We start from the raw sequence: 9,861 nt of genomic DNA, 5'->3' as shown, positions 1-9,861 counted from the left end.
GTTACTAGGTGGGGGTTAATCATGTTTCAAATTAAGCACTACATGTTGAGAACAGTGGGTTGTGATTTTCTTACTTGTCTGTAAATATTATTACTGACTGTGCATAATGTGTTGACATAAAACATCTACAAGTCTCTACTAGGAGTTGTACAGTCCACCTCCCCAATTTTACACTTGTGGTTTGTCCCAACCAAAAAGCCACTTTGCTGCTGGCTTGTTTGCTACCGGCTTCTGAATTGAATTCTCCGCTGAGCAGGTTTATGGTAAGTTTTTCAATATTACTTTGATCTTAAATGTGTTTATTGAAAAATAAGGGCATTGTTTTGTGCCCATAGTAATCCTGGTTATTTTGGGGCAAAACGGATATTTTTAATAATTGAGGTCATGTCTCCTTTTGTATTATTTTCATCCTACCCACCACTCCAGGCCTAAGTATGAAATCCTGCGAGATTTTGTGGGATTTGAATTTTTAAAATAGGGCGGGGCCTATTGTTTGGTCTGGGAGAACATGTGGTGGACTTTTTATTATGATGTGCTTAAGGACATGTTTAGATGAGCCTCTGTTCCAGGACAGCTGAGTTAGTTGTTTGCATGACCGTCTGCAGCCATCAAGAAGTGCAGAAGGTTGTTAATCATCCACAGATTCAATCCAGGTGAGGCAGAAAGGAAACACTTAAAACATGTAAGGCAGGTGAAACACTGAACTAAACCTGCTAATGACTGATTCAGTCTGTTGATTCTTGGATTGGTAACTGGTTAAACTGAACTGGACTATTGTTACTTGTGTGGGATCTTTATCAGCATATAGACACTTTTTAAGGAATTTAATCAACTTATTTGGAAATATTTGTAGTTGATGGAAGATTGAACCAGCTATTTGATGGAAGTTTATTCTGTATAAATTATAAATAATTTTTCCAACTACAGTATAAATCACCTTTTGCTCTATTTATTTGTCTCTGGTGTGTTAAATAAACCCTGATCCTCCCTGAGTTTTATTGTTATTTTATTTTAAATATTGATTTAATATCAATATCATAAATCCTACACTATACTGCAGCTTGATGGGTAAATGTAGTTGTATATGTAAACATTAAGATAAATATTAATGAAAGATTAAGTAAGATAAATATTAATTTAACAGTGAGTGTAAATGAGGAACTATATGGTTTGTATTTGTTCTCAGACTTGTAACCAGTTCACTGTTTAATTTTTCAATGTCTTTCAGAACTTTTCAAATGTTTATCATCTTTCTAACCGGCACCTTCCTCACTTTTATTTTTGTGTTTTTCAGCCGTTGCTCTGCAGTTTGACCGAAAGCTGACTCTTGAGGACTGCAGCGAAACTGTCAAGAAGTGGCTTCATTACGCACCAGAACGAGAGGAAGACATCGCAAGGAATCAAAGTGACGCCAACCAGAGTCAAACTGGGGTTACCACAACTTGTACTGTTTCCCTACTTCATACAGTACAAAGCTTAACCTCATGGACTCTGTTCTTCTGTGGACAGCAGACTGTTGTTTTGACAGTCAAAAAGGAATCAAATATGTTTAATGATCTGTCACTCTTTTCTTAAATAAAATTTTATATCAAACCCATGTTGTTATTTTTAACCTTTTGTACACAGTTTACCCATGATCTGCCAATAATATAGTATGTTTAACACCAGTGAAGAAACTTTTAATGGCATGTTATGATGTAGACCTATCAGACCTAAAAATGTACATAAATCCTTAGCTTTCATTCAATATAAAATCAACCCAAATCTGCATGTAGATCCACATTCAGATGATGGTTGAATCAACGTTGATTCCTAACTGATTCAATGTAGAATCAACACAAATATGTATGTAAGTTGACATACAGATGATGGTTGAATCAACATTGATATAATGTCAGTGATGGTGTTCCAGGCAGCTGCTGAAGCATCTGACAGTGACTGACTTCAGCAGACTGAAGCCTTGTCCTCACATAGCCAGATCTTTTTAAAACAATGTAGTGAAGACATTAATTTCTATAAACTAAACTCATCCACACAGACTGAATTACATTACTCAACATTGTTTTAAACATGTCACACCCATAGAGGGCAGTGTAGGGCAAAGCTAAAACATATGTCAGCCAATCACAAGCCTTCAAACAACCACACCTGAAGCTGACAAGCTGATTTCACACTTGAAGCTGGCTGGTCATATCACCTGGTTGCCATGGCAAGCTGTCTATACTAAGTTTGGAAGAAGTGGGTAGGTCAGGGCTCAAAAAAAATTACAGAGATCAAATCAAAGCTGCAGTATGCAACACATGTAAAAAAAAATAAAATAAAATAAAAAAACTACACACATTATTATTATTATTATTATCATTATTTTTTTAATGTAAATTTGTTAAAACTATCATAGCTATTTCATGACAGTATTGCATGACACAGATAATCCGTGAAAAGAATCAAACTTCTCTGCCTTCTCCCTATGGACCTGCTGTCATCTGTGCAAATACACAGGTCATTCAGAAACAACCAATCAGAGCCAGGAGAAGGGCCTTAGTGCTGTCAGTCAAACTTGTGTATGCAATTCAGACCCTCCCCCTTTCTCCCTGCTACTCTGCAGCTGGTTCCCCACCGCAAATCCTGCCAGGACAGAGAATAAACAGTTTTCCTGTACCGGCAAGTTGTTTCTCCACCTTTAGCACATTCAGCAGCGTGTACATGAGATTGACCCTCCACCTGGCCCTGATTGGTTGTTTTTGGTCTGGAGCAGAGCTTTTTCAGACAGCACTAGATCAGAGAGGAGGTGGAAGAGGTAAATCTTTTCACATATTATTTGTCTCAAGTTATGGACAACATGGAGATATTTCTTCAGACAGTCTGAACAAATATAGCTTAACACAAGTGACATACTGCAGCTTTAAAACACAAATGGTGGGTTTCTTGTAGCTCATTACACAATCACATGACATCTGCACCTGCCATCAGGACACTGCTATTGGACTCATGACATCTTGGAGTAAATGAGCAACGGCGTTATTTAGGGAGAACTGTCTGCCTTTGTCCACCAGAATAACATGAGTTTGAGCTTAGATAAAGTAGGTTCCATACTGCAGAGCCACATGTAGGAATCCCAGCAGCAAAGAACAATGACTTACTCCAACTTTTCAAAAGTCTGAATAAACTGGCATGTAAAGTATTTCAAACATGTGTTGAGGTCATGTTTTTCTGTTGCAATATGTTGACATTTCAGAAAGCTTTTCCAGATTGTCAGGCAGTGTTGACTGACACTTTGAGTCACTGAAAAGTTACGAAACACTTGCAAATTTAAAAAGGTGCTTTAGGCCAATGGGCTTTGTGCTATTGTGAGGTACAAATTAATCGCTTCAAAAAATGTAATTAGTTAAGATATTCTGTTTGTGCATCTCTATATATTGTTGTGTTAGATCCAGGGCTACAGTCATGAGTCCTACAATCCAACCATTTCTAAATAAATTAAACCCTATCATGGAAACCAAATAGTTATATTTCACTTACAAGAAAGACTACTACAATCTAAATGTTTTCATAAATCAAAATACTAAAATAATATGACGGTCTTTTTTTGTTTCCTCAAGGATAAACAAAACGTGCAATATATCACCGAAGCAAACAATCTGAAACATAAACAGAAACTCAGACATCTGCCTCATTAAAAGAAAGGCAAACAATTTTCTACATTTTCTTAGTTATTTCCATTTTTCTTGATCCTAAAACAGGGTTTGTCTGTTCTCAGCAATAGAAGAATGAGACAAATCACTCTTTCTTCAAAATCACTTGTTTTGTTTAGTCAAAGTAAGTCAATAGGAGGGTCCAATCTGGTTTTGAATAAAGTTGCTGGATGTTTGTGGTCTTGTTTACGATAAAATTAAAATGAAAGCAGAAACATGAGTATTTAATGACAAACATGTTGTAGCTGATATTTTCTATAAACTGTCTTTCTGCATCAACGGTGTGTACTGACGGTCCATATTTCCACCATGCAGAGGACCTACTGTCCACACTTTGCAAACCTAATTTTAGCCAGAGGTCATTCCTTGTTGATCATGACTGAAAGATCAACATCCTGAATACATTTGATTGAAATGAACTTCCTAAGATGACTGCATCCAGCCTTAGAGAGGATGAGGAGCTCTGTCATCCAAAGGGGTTTAGAGTTGAGTTGCTGCTCTTCTGCACTGAAATCAAGATGATCATCTGGTCAGGACTGCTTTGCTTCCCTTTTAGGAATTGACAATATTTTAGACAACATGGCATTGTTGCCATATTGTTGTTGAATATCCATCCATCCATCCATCTTCTTCCGCTTGTCCGGGGTCGGGTTGTGGGGGCAGCAACCTAAGGCCCCATTTACACGACAACAATTTTGGGTGAAAACTAAAGAGTTTCATTGTGTTTGTACGAAACACAACAAAACATTTGCCATTTCATGCGAAAATGGCAAATGTTTTCTCTGACAACGGCACAGTTTGAAAACGGGTTCCAGAGTGCAATGTTTCTAAAACATACTGGTCTCCGATGTCTTGTAAATAGAATAAATGGATCTTTTCTGTCAGAGAATCCCCAGCTCATGCATAGTATGACACAAAACTGCTTCCGACAATCCACAGAAGAAAAAGAAACTACTGACAATGCTGGTGTTACTACAATTCGTGTCTCCCCATCAGATATGGTTCCCTCAGTGTCTCTTCACCGCTCTGTACAGCCCAGGTGGCAAAATACACGTGTACTTGTTCAGCGATCATAACAGGCACTCGCTTGTTCAGCCTCTTATCTAGAGAATTACAGACACCGCGAAAGCTCAAACATCGTGTTTCAGCTAAGTTATCCCACTTTTTTTCAACTGTGCCCTAATCAGACACACACAGTGCATGTTTTTCCCCAATATCTGGGGGAACGGTACCTGATGGGGAAACGCAAATCGACGTGCTTTCAAGTAGATCTTTTTTTTTTTTTTAACACATGCGCACTTAGTTTCAAAGAATCTAGCACCAACTAGTGGCGTGACAAGAGCATTACACCTTTTTGATGTGTACCGTGTGTAAACAAAGATTGTAATTAGAACGTCTTCATGTAAATGTGTGAACAGAAACTAAACAAAAATTCCATTTTCGTTGGATCATTGTTGTGTAAACGGGGCCTAAGAAGGTAGGCCCAGACTTCCCTCTCCCCAGACATTTGTTGCAGCTCCTCCGGGGGAATCCCAAGGCATTCCCAGGCCAGCCAAGGAACATAGTCCCTCCAGCATGTCCTGGGTCTTCCCCGGGGTCTCCTTCCGGTGGGATGTACATGGACCACCTCACCAGGTGCTCCAGGAGGCATCCTAACCAGATGCCCAAGCCACCTCAACTGGCTCCTCTTGACATGAAGGAGCAACGGCTCTACTGAGTCCCTCCCAGCTGACTGAGCTTCTCACCATATCTCTAAGGGAAAGCCCAGACATCCGGTTTCCTCCATAGGGTGGACAACTCTGCACCTCTCTTCACCCGAGTGTCCAAGACATGTGGCTGCAGATCCGATGAAACAACAACAAAGCCGATCATTGAACTGTGGCCCAGGGTGTCCTGGTGCCAAGTGCACATGTGGACCTTGTTAAATATTATAACAGCAATTATGATTAACCCATATTTTGCTCACTCCTCACTCTTTCAATTATCATGATGTCCCCACCACTGTCCCTGACCCATAGAGTCTATAATAAGGATTGGTTTAAATGACAGAGAAAGTCCAGTTAACTTGAAAAATATGTTCCCTGCTTACCAGGCAAACAGGTTGGTGGATAATTCAGTCAATTTGGGACTGCAGTTCATCCAGTAGCACCTCGACCACCATGAGACTTACACCAGGATCCTGGGTTGCTGGTGGTCTTCTACACCAGCAACCCAGACATCCTGAACCAGAAGGTCACCGAGCTCACAGTGCCAGCCTCCACCTGTCAGCAGATCACCAGCTTCCTGACTGAATGGCAGCAGAGGGTGTGACTGGGCAGCATTTTCTGGCACTCTCAAAGGCTGAGTTCTCCCCCAATTCTTATTCTCCCTGTATCCAAATGGTCGCTCCTCGGCAGACCCTTCTGTGAAACTCCTTATGTTTGAAGATGCAGCACTATTATTGTTCTGATACAGGACATTATTAGTCTCAGTCTTAGTCACCTTCCCACCCCGCTCACCCTGGGTTCTTGCAGTGTGTGCAGTTACTTCATTTGAATGTATTTTACATAAATGGCATTACTCTACATGTATCAAGTATTTCTTTTTACTCACTAGTGTGTCGCCACTGTCAGTTCTGTATCAACTCCGTCAGATGGCTTTTATGTTGTTTTTTGTTTTAAAAAATATTTCTTTTGTTTTTTGAGAAGCATTTGTTTGTAAAAGTGAGAAGAACGATCACAATAGGGTCATTAAAAATAATTTTATATTTATTTTTTTCAGATGGTGTTGACAAAGTTCTGGGTCAGGTCCATTAAAAATGTAATTTAAAAAAAATGTTATAGCTGGGAACCTGCACCTTAGCATCTTTACATTTCCAAAACATTAATTGTCATATCTGAATACATAAGCTTGAGGAATAATTACATTATTTCTTGGGAAAATTTTAACCCATCTTGTCTCTTATCTCAAGAATCGCAGAGCCATATTCATACAGCCAGCTGGATCTGGAATGACTAGAATACCAGTGTGAGTAAACTGGTGTGTCACCATTCTGTAAATGTTCCAGTAATGACAACATTTCTGATTTAAAACTTGTGACACTCCATAAATCATAAAAGGTTATTATGCTGCCAGACTAATAATAGCTGTGGTATGACTACTCATGTGTGACATTAAGGGACATCTCAAGAGTTTGATTACTACAAACAATTGGATATATATTTAAATAAATAAACATCATTATATGTATAAATAAGAATATTTAAGTTAAACAGAATTTCAAACTGAAGCACAGTGCTGTAAAACACCAGCTGTTCCCTTGGTTTAAACACCCACATGATGGGCTGAGCTGTCCCTGCAGGACTGGACATGTTGGGCTCCCGGTTCGGGACAACAGGTGGAGCCGCTCCGTCCAGAAACAGACAGAACAGCAGATCCGGTCCGTCAGACCTGACAGAGAGCTGGAGCAGGCAGCTTTCATATAAACACTGCCATGACAATGAAAGGTGGAACCTACATGTCTGCAGCGATGACCTGCTGTCTCCTCCTGTCCTGTCCCCGCTGTCCCGGATCTGTCCCCGCTGTCCCGGATCTGTCCCCGCTGTCCCGGATCTGTCCCCGCTGTCCTCGATCTGTCCTGATGCTTCAGATCGCTCCTCTTCTGTCTGCCGCTTTACAAGTTCCACTGACTAAATACTCGCTTCCACGCAATTACCGCTGAATTTAAAACAAAGTAAAGAGCACACCCATCATATCAACTTCCTTTAGGCTCTTTCAAAATAAAACAGCTTCAAGGGTTGTCGGGTGCTCAGTTATTCAATGGTACATGAGGTGACCGTCACTGCCCTGTAAAGCCAACATTAATCAGCTTCACCTAAAAACATCCGAACAAAAGCTGGTCAGTTAGTTTGATCATTGAAATTCATAAGTGGAATGGAAAAAAGTTAAGTTGATTTAAAGTGGTCACTTAATTAAAAATAAATAAATAAATAAATAAATAATACATTTTATTAAAAGCATCCTTGTAAACTTGTTATGAAAAACTATTTTTTTAATCTAGTTGAATTATTAAAGTATGAAATCCTGAACTAAATAAACACCACTTTCTCCAGCTTCTCTTCTCTGTCTCTACCAGGTTTGCATCTTCTACTAATGCCTGAAATGTCTGACTATTCCTCATTGCAAGTTAGCTGAAGCTCTGTCAGATTATTGATGGAAAGCATCTCTGAACAATAGCTTTCAAGTCTTGCCATAACAGTTCAGTTGGGTTTAGACTTTGACTACGCCATTCTAGCACATGAATATTGTTTGATGTAAAACATTCCACTGTAGTGTATGTTTATGGTTGTTGTCCTGCTGGAAGGTAGACCTCCTCCTCCACCTCAGGCTCAGTCTTTGAGAGCCTCAAATAGTTTGCCTTCCCCAGAATCATCCTGTTTTTATCTCCATCCACCGTCCAATAATCTTCATTAAGCATGTCTGTCTCTGCTGAAGGGACGCATCCCCACAGCATAATGCTGCCACCATAACCCTTTGAATGCTTTGATGTTGTAGTATCTGAAAACAGGTTATATGTTTATGTCTCTGTAACAGACCAAAGCTGAGGCTTTCGTGCCTTGAGTGATGTAGTGTCTGGACACACAAAGGACTTTTTGGAATGATGAGGAAACAGGTCACAGGACAAAAGACACTGATTTCAAAAAACAAGTTTATCAATGTATCCAGTCTTCCTGAAGGGACAAGAAGGACTGCAGAGGCACAGGGAGACAATATGGCCAAGAACCTAAATGAGACGTCAATGTAGAACATGTATGTGATGATATGCTTATGTTGGAATGGAAAACATGTGATCACCTTTATTATATTTATTGACTTTGTCTCAAAATTTTGACTAATATAAATCTTTAATTTTTGGGCTTGTTTAATCTGTATTATGTATTTATTGCTTAATAAATGTATGTACTTATTTAAGTCAGCTGTTTTACAGAGTTGTCCTTTATGCATCCCACAGAGGCATATTATAAACAACCCCAAAAAATATACATGAATATCATCTTACCAGCTGCTGTGTCCCCTAGATGACTGGTGGGAAATTGTAAGCAGGACTTTTGTTAACAATGTGAGACTGAAGGATTCATACAGAAAACAGTCTTTTCATGTTATTTCTGACACAGACATCAAATCATGAGGAGAACTAGTTCTTCTAAATGGGCCACAGGCACCCATCTTCTGGATGGGCTGTACTGAAATATATGTTGTTTTGCTTTGGTACAATAACAACGATAACGCATTCATTCATTCTTACATGACTTTTCCATTTTATTATCTTCTTGTAATCCCTACTTTTATACGTTCAAAGTGAGATTAGAATCATTTTAGAACCTAAAACCTGATAAAAACCAGATAATTAAACCCAACATTAATGATATCCCTTACAGATTCATGTTTAAAGAAAACTCTTAGTTTTAATAAGATGTTTCTTATAACTGGAAGCAGGGGTGTGGTATAGGGGGGGGGGAAGTTATGACAATTCTAAGGGCCCTCCACAAAAAAAAAAAAAACAGGGCCATGACAAGTACTGTTACTGTGTTTTTTAAAATTGTTTTTAGCAGTAAAAATTAAATGTTACCCCTCCCAGACCAAAAAAGCACACATTTATATTTGCACTGAAGACCTGCATGAAATGGTTCGTTCCTGCTTGGTGCACTTGACTGTGAAGTTTTCAGTAGCAGTCAGTACAACACAAGAACGACTGTGGCAGTTACTATGCTGCCTAGAAAAATAATGAAGTCAAGTTTTCAAAAAAAAAAAGAAGAAAAAAAAATAGATAAGAGCAAAAGACAAGAGTGTGAATTTGTAACCCAGTTTTTCTCCAAAAGAGGTGAGTAGACTATGTGAGATTATCGACCATTCAGTATAGATAGCTTAGCTACAGACTAGTGTTTCCCAATGTAGCATTTAATGAATTAAGGAAAAGAAATACCAAGATATTCATATATTGAACTTGTCCCTGTACCTTTTACCACACTTGATAACAGGTGAGTCAGTCAGCAGCAGCTCTAACCACCATACCAGCATAAACCCAGATAGCACACGACGTTATATCAACGTTAAATTATAGTTAGAATTGTTGATTTTTGGTTGAAGTCGACAAATGACGGTGGATCAACCATCAAACAACCATCCAATC

The 9,861-nt window shown here is 39.0% G+C and overlaps 1 protein-coding gene across 1 annotated transcript in view; it reads right to left on the bottom strand.

The window, feature by feature from the left end:
• Positions 1-7,597, bottom strand: part of LOC106941882 (protein FAM65A-like) — a 30,605-nt gene extending 23,008 nt beyond the window's left edge. Inside the window, exon 1 of the mRNA XM_015025023.1 lies at positions 7,189-7,597. The gene's annotated coding sequence lies outside the window, so the exon portion shown is untranslated. The remainder of the gene's footprint in view (positions 1-7,188) is intronic.
• Positions 7,598-9,861: the final 2,264 nt, after the last annotated feature.

Source organism: Poecilia latipinna, unplaced genomic scaffold (genome assembly GCF_001443285.1).
Source record: "Poecilia latipinna isolate Pla-1442-1.1 unplaced genomic scaffold, P_latipinna-1.0 Scaffold3921, whole genome shotgun sequence".
Taxonomy (NCBI): Eukaryota; Metazoa; Chordata; class Actinopteri; order Cyprinodontiformes; family Poeciliidae; genus Poecilia; species Poecilia latipinna.
The sequence above is the reverse complement of the archived record's forward strand: the minus strand, read 5'-3'. Positions and strand labels throughout refer to the sequence as shown.